Source organism: Mugil cephalus, chromosome 4 (genome assembly GCF_022458985.1).
Source record: "Mugil cephalus isolate CIBA_MC_2020 chromosome 4, CIBA_Mcephalus_1.1, whole genome shotgun sequence".
Lineage (NCBI taxonomy): Eukaryota > Metazoa > Chordata > Actinopteri > Mugiliformes > Mugilidae > Mugil > Mugil cephalus.
In genome coordinates, this window is record NC_061773.1 from 28620290 (window position 1) to 28627253 (window position 6964).

Consider the following 6964-nt stretch of genomic DNA (forward strand, 5'->3'; position numbering starts at 1 on the left):
TTTCATTATTGTTTTTTTGGGGGAAATTAATGATTGGTGCAACATACCTACGCCTTCCAGAAAAAACCTGTGAAGAAAAACACAAAATTGTATTATGATAGGGCAAATGTGAGACTATGGGATTATAATTGGATTTTTACTATACCTACCTGGAACTCCTAGCTGGAACCTGAAAGAGAAAAAAGAGAAACACACATTAAAAACAAACATTAGGGAACACAATTAGATACTTACCTAAAGTCTACACAGACACATTCGGACGCCAAGTAGAGGAGGTCGTATTTATGGGTCAGGGAGTGTTGGAAGGGGACGGGTCCCCCGGGAAGGGTCAAGGTTCATGGACAGTGCACCTCCAGGGTTCCTACGGGACCCTGGCTCAGTCCCCTTACCTAACTACGCCAGTGCCTGCCTTGTACCCGCTGGCTGGCCAGATTGACCGGGGCCGCCCCCAACTGACATGGCCCGCCGCGAGAGAACCCCATTATGGGACCCTCTTTATACCCCAAATTTGGAAATTTGACCCAACCTATTCCAATTAGGACAGAACCCCATTCCAATTCGGACTATTTTGATTCCCTAACCCAATTCCAAATTCCTAACCCTAACCCTAACTATTGGCTTCAACCCTAACCCTAATACCCCTTGCCAATTCCATAACCCTAACCCTAACCATCCCCTACTACAGCCCTAACCCCAACCAAATTCCCTAACCCTAACCCCATCCGCTGTTTGAGCTGTACCCTAATTGCCCACAAGGAGGCACAGTCATTTAAAGTAAAAGTACAAAGAAACAGAAACAGGGAAGACAAACAGTACGATAAAGGAAAGGGTAGAGGAAAAGACAAAAGGGAGGGACTTAGTATAATGGGAAAATTAGAGAGGGAATTGGCAACGGACACATGGGGGGGTTATACTAAGGAAAGTTCAGTCTCACTTAATTCATTTGATGCATACACCTGCCTGATGAAGACCAAAAATAGTCGAAACGTTGCAACGGGGTATGCATCCCTTTTAAGGCCTTTATGATTTTCATTATTGTTTTTTTGGGGGAAATTAATGATTGGTGCAACATACCTACGCCTTCCAGAAAAAACCTGTGAAGAAAAACACAAATTTGTATTATAATATGGCAAATATGAGACTATGGGATTACAATTGGATTTACTATACTTACCTGGAACTCCTAGCTGGAACCTGGAAGAGAAAAAAGAGAAACACACATTAAAAACAAACATTAGGGAACACAATTAGATACTTACCTAAAGTCTACACAGACACATTCGGACGCCAAGTAGAGGAGGTCGTATTTATGGGTCAGGGAGTGTTGGAAGGGGACGGGTCCCCCGGGAAGGGTCAAGGTTCATGGACAGTGCACCTCCAGGGTTCCTACGGGACCCTGGCTCAGTCCCCTTACCTAACCCCTAACCCCAACCCCAACCCTAACCCTAACCCTAACCCTAACCCCCTAACCCTAACCCTAACCCCTTAACCCTAACCCTAACCCCTAACCCCTAACCCCTAACCCTAACCCCTAACCCTAACCCTAACCCTAACCCTCCGCCCGGGGGCGTTGGGTGTCGGGTCTGAGTCCTCCGGTCGGTGGCTGAGCCTCCTGTTGGTGGACGGGACCTCCCACAGCAGACTGTGGGTTGGGTTTAGAGTGAATTTTGCCGGGAAAGTCATGCTTTTGACAGTTAGTTTGGGTCATGGTTCCCTTGTTTTTAGGGTATTACAGGGAATGCTGGGAGTTATGGGCGTGTTTATGCACAGCTCATGAACATATCCCGAAAGGTTTACGCCCACCTCCGAGGATCGCACCGTGAGTTAAACGGCTGGCTCCGTTTATCCCCTTTGCACAGCGGTTTCGTGCAATTTGAGTCTTCACGCTTGATTAAAGCTATTGCACGGGCATGTCCCTTGGCTTTTTTCTTAACTGAAGACTACGGGCGATCTCTGAGGTCGTGCGGTGTATGGGGCACGGAGATTGTCGTTTATCTTTTGTTTTAATATAGCTAGAGCATTTCCTGGAGTTTTGCGGTGTATGGAACACAGGAATTTGCTGTGGGAATTAGCTTACTTTAGCTTCTTATAGTTTAGAGCATTTCCTGGGGTTTTGCGGTGTATGGAACACAGGAACTTGCTGGGATTTTAGCTTAGCTTGCTAGCTTTTCTTTGGGTGGGTTAGCTGATGGGACCAGGGGCCCCCTTGGTTTTCCTTTCCTTGGTTTTGGCTTGCCAATCCTTGGGGGTTGCCTTGGGGGTCCTGGCTTGGGTTCCTTGGTGTCTGGGGCTCCAGGGAGACGGTGCTGGTCACCGCTTCCTCTGGTTTTCCCAACTCCTTTGGTGCTGGGTAGGCAACGCTTGGCGGTGCTGATCCTTGTTGCCATTGGGGGATGCCTGGAGCTCAGCTGGGTCTCATGGGGGATGTGACCAGGGGCTCTCTTGGCTTTCCTTTCCTTGGTTTTGGCTTGCCAATCCTTGGGGGTTGCCTTGGGGGCCCTGGCCTTGTTTCCTTGGCGCTAGCCGGGAGCATGGCCAGGTCTCATCAGGTTGACAGGACCTAGCTTAGCTTAGGGGTTTCTGGCTTTAGGTTCTCTGGCGAATCCTGGATGGCTCCGGGGTTGGCGGTGTTGTTGCTGTGGGTGTGTCCCGGTGACGTGGACCGAGACGCTTCACCCTGACTGACCGGACTGGGGCTACCTAGCGGTGTTAACAACCAGCCTTCGTCGGTCAGGGCGGTAAGTATGCGGCCTTCCAGATTGGTCCATTAGGATGGCATGCTGGGAGGTGGTCCGGGGCGGCAGGACCTTAATCGTGGCCCAATTTTCCAAGAGGTTTAGCCTCACCACTCACGGCCCATTGCGCACCACACACGTGGAATCTGGCTGTCCCACTTATCTGGGTTCTTTTTAGTTTTCACCCCCCAAATTCACATCCTCCGTTCTGCTCAGGGAACGGACCGTGGATGCACCGGGACCTAGGTTTAGTCGTGTTCTAACTGGTTCAATTTCTCCGGTTTCTCAGACCCAATGTAACCCTTACTTATAGCTGGTTTCCGTTCCGTTTGACTGGGTTGGGATTTAGCGGGCTCTGGGGCTGATTTCTTGCTGTTCTGGGACTCTGGGGGAGGGCGCGGGTCGCCGCTCCTCCGGCTGTCCTGACTCCCTGGGTACTGGGAAGGCACCGCTCTGTCGTGGCTGGTCCTGGTGGCTCTTGGAGGAAGCGTGGAATCGACCCGGGACTCGGGGTTACAGGTGGGGATTTAGTGGTCTTACTGCTTGCCTGGTGATCGGCTGGGTGAGCATCCAAATAGGTCGCCTGCTTCGGCTAAACGTTCATGTTTACCTTAACCTAGTCTGGGTCTTAGTACGTGGTTAACTCCTCTCCGAAGTCGGTTAGCCGCGATACTTAACATCTTTAAACCTTAAACATTGCGCCAATTGGCTATGGAACACACTCCAGGACCTGATCAATCCTGGCTGGGCCGTCCTTGGGGAGGGTGTCTGGTGGTAATGGCCGAAACACTCGATGATCCTGGGGTTCACTACTGATGATGTGTTCCACAATCCACGCCAGCTTATCTTAGTTTATGACTCCAACCTGAAATAGGGTTTAAAATAGTTCTAAATAGGTGAGGCGATATAGACCTGTCTCCGCTGGGGCTTGTCCCCGGACGTTTCGGGCGGGCTTTATGCCCTCTCCGTTCCCCTTTAAAATTACCCCTTTCCCAATCCTTAATTATGGTTCCGTCTGCCCGGTCTCGGAGTATCCGGGACTTGCGCCTTGCTCCCCTTTCCTCTCTCCTACGTCTCCCTTTCGGATGCTGACACCGCGGGGGGATCTGTAGTACATGGGTCATGGCTCGGATCCTTGCGACGTTGTGTATCCTTCCTGTTTACGGGGGCCGGTGGTTGAAATGCGGTGCGTTTCCTGCTGGTCTCCGATTCCGCTTGAGGACCTGTGGCGCTCGTTGGGCATGTGCGGACATCCCCTGGGTTCTCTGGCGCCTTGGGTTCCTCCTGTCTGTGTGGCGGGGATCTTTGATCTTCCGGGCGCACTCAGTCTTTATTTCGGTGGGACTTCCGGCGGGGGGTCGGGCTCGCCTGACCTGGAACGGCACTGGGCCTGGCCTGGGACTGTTCCCCGGATCTTACTTCACTTTTACTGGTCTCTCTTCTCTTTCTCTCTTCTCTTGGGCGCGGGTCTTTGATCTCTGACCGTCAGTTGGACTGTTATCATGTTGGAGGCTGATGTGCCTGCGTTGGGGTGTGCCTACTTTGGGGTGGAGTTCCTGGACGCATTCCTCACTTCATCTTCACAATTCTTTTTCCGATCCGCAATATAGTTGAAGGACCCTGAGTGACATGCGTCGGCCAGTGCCATACCTTTGCTGCACTACTCCAAACTGGGTGAGTCACTTGGCAGCCCAGGGTGCAGCATCGAGACAGGTTTAATTTCCCCTAACCCCTAACCCTAACCCCTAACCCTAACCCCTAACCCCTTTCCCTAACCCTAACCTATCCCCTTTTCCCCATTCCTAACCCTAACCCCAATAGTGGTACCTGGAAAAAGAAAAGAGGAAAAATACATTAGAAATATTTCATAATATAAACAAGCCCAACCCAAATTGTGGTATTACTTACCTATAAACACTTACCTATCCTCTTCACTTGAAAAAAATAAATAAAAGAAAACAAACATTATAGATTATTTACAATATTTAAAACCATTACAATACTTACCTTTTATCATAAATAACATTATAATGGCTTGATTTCATACTTACCTCATAATCTAAATAAGAAATACTTTAAAAACTGTATATAATTTATTAAAAACTACTAAAAACTATATATAATCCATTAAAAACCATTTAAAAGTAGTTTAAATACTTCATATAGGTATTATTTGTTAAAAATATATGCAAAGTTGTGCAATTCTTTATATCTATGCATTCAGTCTAAAAAAGAAGACGATCGAAAGTCACATTTCATTTCAGCGCTAAACAAGCGGCATTTGGTCTTTTTAGTTCATTTTGCTTCAGACGCTCGCAGAGGAAGGTCGCATTGCTCCCTGCTCGTCATAGAAACAACTTTCTTTGTTTTTTCAATAAGCCCGTCCTGAAGAAGAGGTAAAACACTCGAAACGTCGACGTAGGGCTATTTTATTTCTATTTTTCAACCCGAATAAGGGATTTTTAAGTACTTTTTTAGTTTTTTCGATTTTGGAGGACCAATTTTGATTGGCTGCGTTATTTATACCCCACCCACAGTTTTGGAGGGTACCTTCTTTAGTTATTGGTGTTATTTTAAACAAAAAAATCTTCAAAAACAAAATGATAAAACCCAAACCACATCCCCTGATGGATTTTGGGAGAGTGCACCCTGTAGTATGGCCCGTGCACCTCCCGGGCCCCTTAAGGAGGGCTCCGGGTTCAGTACCCTCCCCTAACCCTACCTGGAACTCCTAGCTGGAACCTGAAAGAGAAAAAAAGAGAAAAACACTTTAAAAAACACACATTACAAAAAATACATTAGGGAACACAATTACATACTTACCTGAAGTCTACACAGACACATTCGGACGCCAGTTAGAGGAGGTCGCATTCATGGGTCAGGGAGTGTTGGAAGGGGACGGGTCCCCCGGGAAGGGTCAAGGTTCATGGACAGTGCACCTCCGGGGTTCCTACGGGACCCTGGCTCAGTCCCCTTACCTAACCCTAACCCCCCTAACCCTAACCCTAACACTAACCACATTCTATCCTGGTCCTAACCCTAACCACTTTGTCTTATTGTAGCCCTAACCCCATTGTTTTGCCCTAACCCTAACCCCATTGTTTTGCCCTAACCCCATTGTTTTGCCCTAACCCTAACCACATTGTCTGTGTGACCCCATTTTATTTGATTGATTGATGGTTGGATTAAGTTAAAAAAAACATTTCATTGGGGCATTAAAATTGTAAATATATTTAAAAACTATTTCATATTTCATAAAGTGGGGTATAATCATTACTATAAATAACAATACAATTGATCTACATTTTACAATACATTTTAAATTGATACTAAATTAAGATACTAAAATACATGGTCTTAAAAACATTATTATTAAAAATATTTAACATAATCTATTTGATTTTATTTAATTTCATTTAATTTTGTCTAATATTATTCACTTTCATTCAATTTCATTACAATTCATTTGGTTTGGCTATTAGGGGGTTAAAAACTATAAGAGAAGAGTTTATATTACATTTGGCAAACTTAAAAAACAATGAAAAACAATTTGCGAACAGAGTTTATAAAAGCCGGGCGAATTCATCGAGAGCTCATTCTTGCTCGGACGCTCGTAGTGAACACATCGCTCTGCAGCCACCTGACATAAGTGATTTTTTAGTGTGTCCTTGGCCTGAGGAAGAGGGTTAGCTCTAAACGTCTAAACGTCGCCCGGACACACCCTCCCTTAGTTTTTTATTGTTTTTGAAGAAAATAATTAATTTTTTCAATTCATATTTTGATTTATTTTAATTCATTTTTGAAAATTTAAACTTTAAAACGTCACCCATAACTATGGGTGACTACTATGATGATGGCTGGACCCTCGTCCAGTCCAAAAAGTGCTCACAGAAACCACTTCAGTCGACTCCAAATTGCCTGCAACGCGCCCCTAAACGCTTTCCCTGGACCATTTTTTGGCATCCAGCACTTAGCAAATTTCCCATGTATTCCTATGGGGAAAATTCACTTGCTCATAACTTTTGATAGAAACATCCTAGAAACTTGGTTCAAGTACCAGTGGGTGCCGCGTGGCCACAAATGGGGGGTAGCCGCAGTCTCAACAAATGAGCACCTAAGGAAAAAAATGAGCCCCCGACTTTGTAAAATCAAAGGCTTCCCATGCTCCAATCGGAACGGGACCACTACCAGTCGATGCGGGGGGGGGGGGGGGGGGGGGGCGCGATATA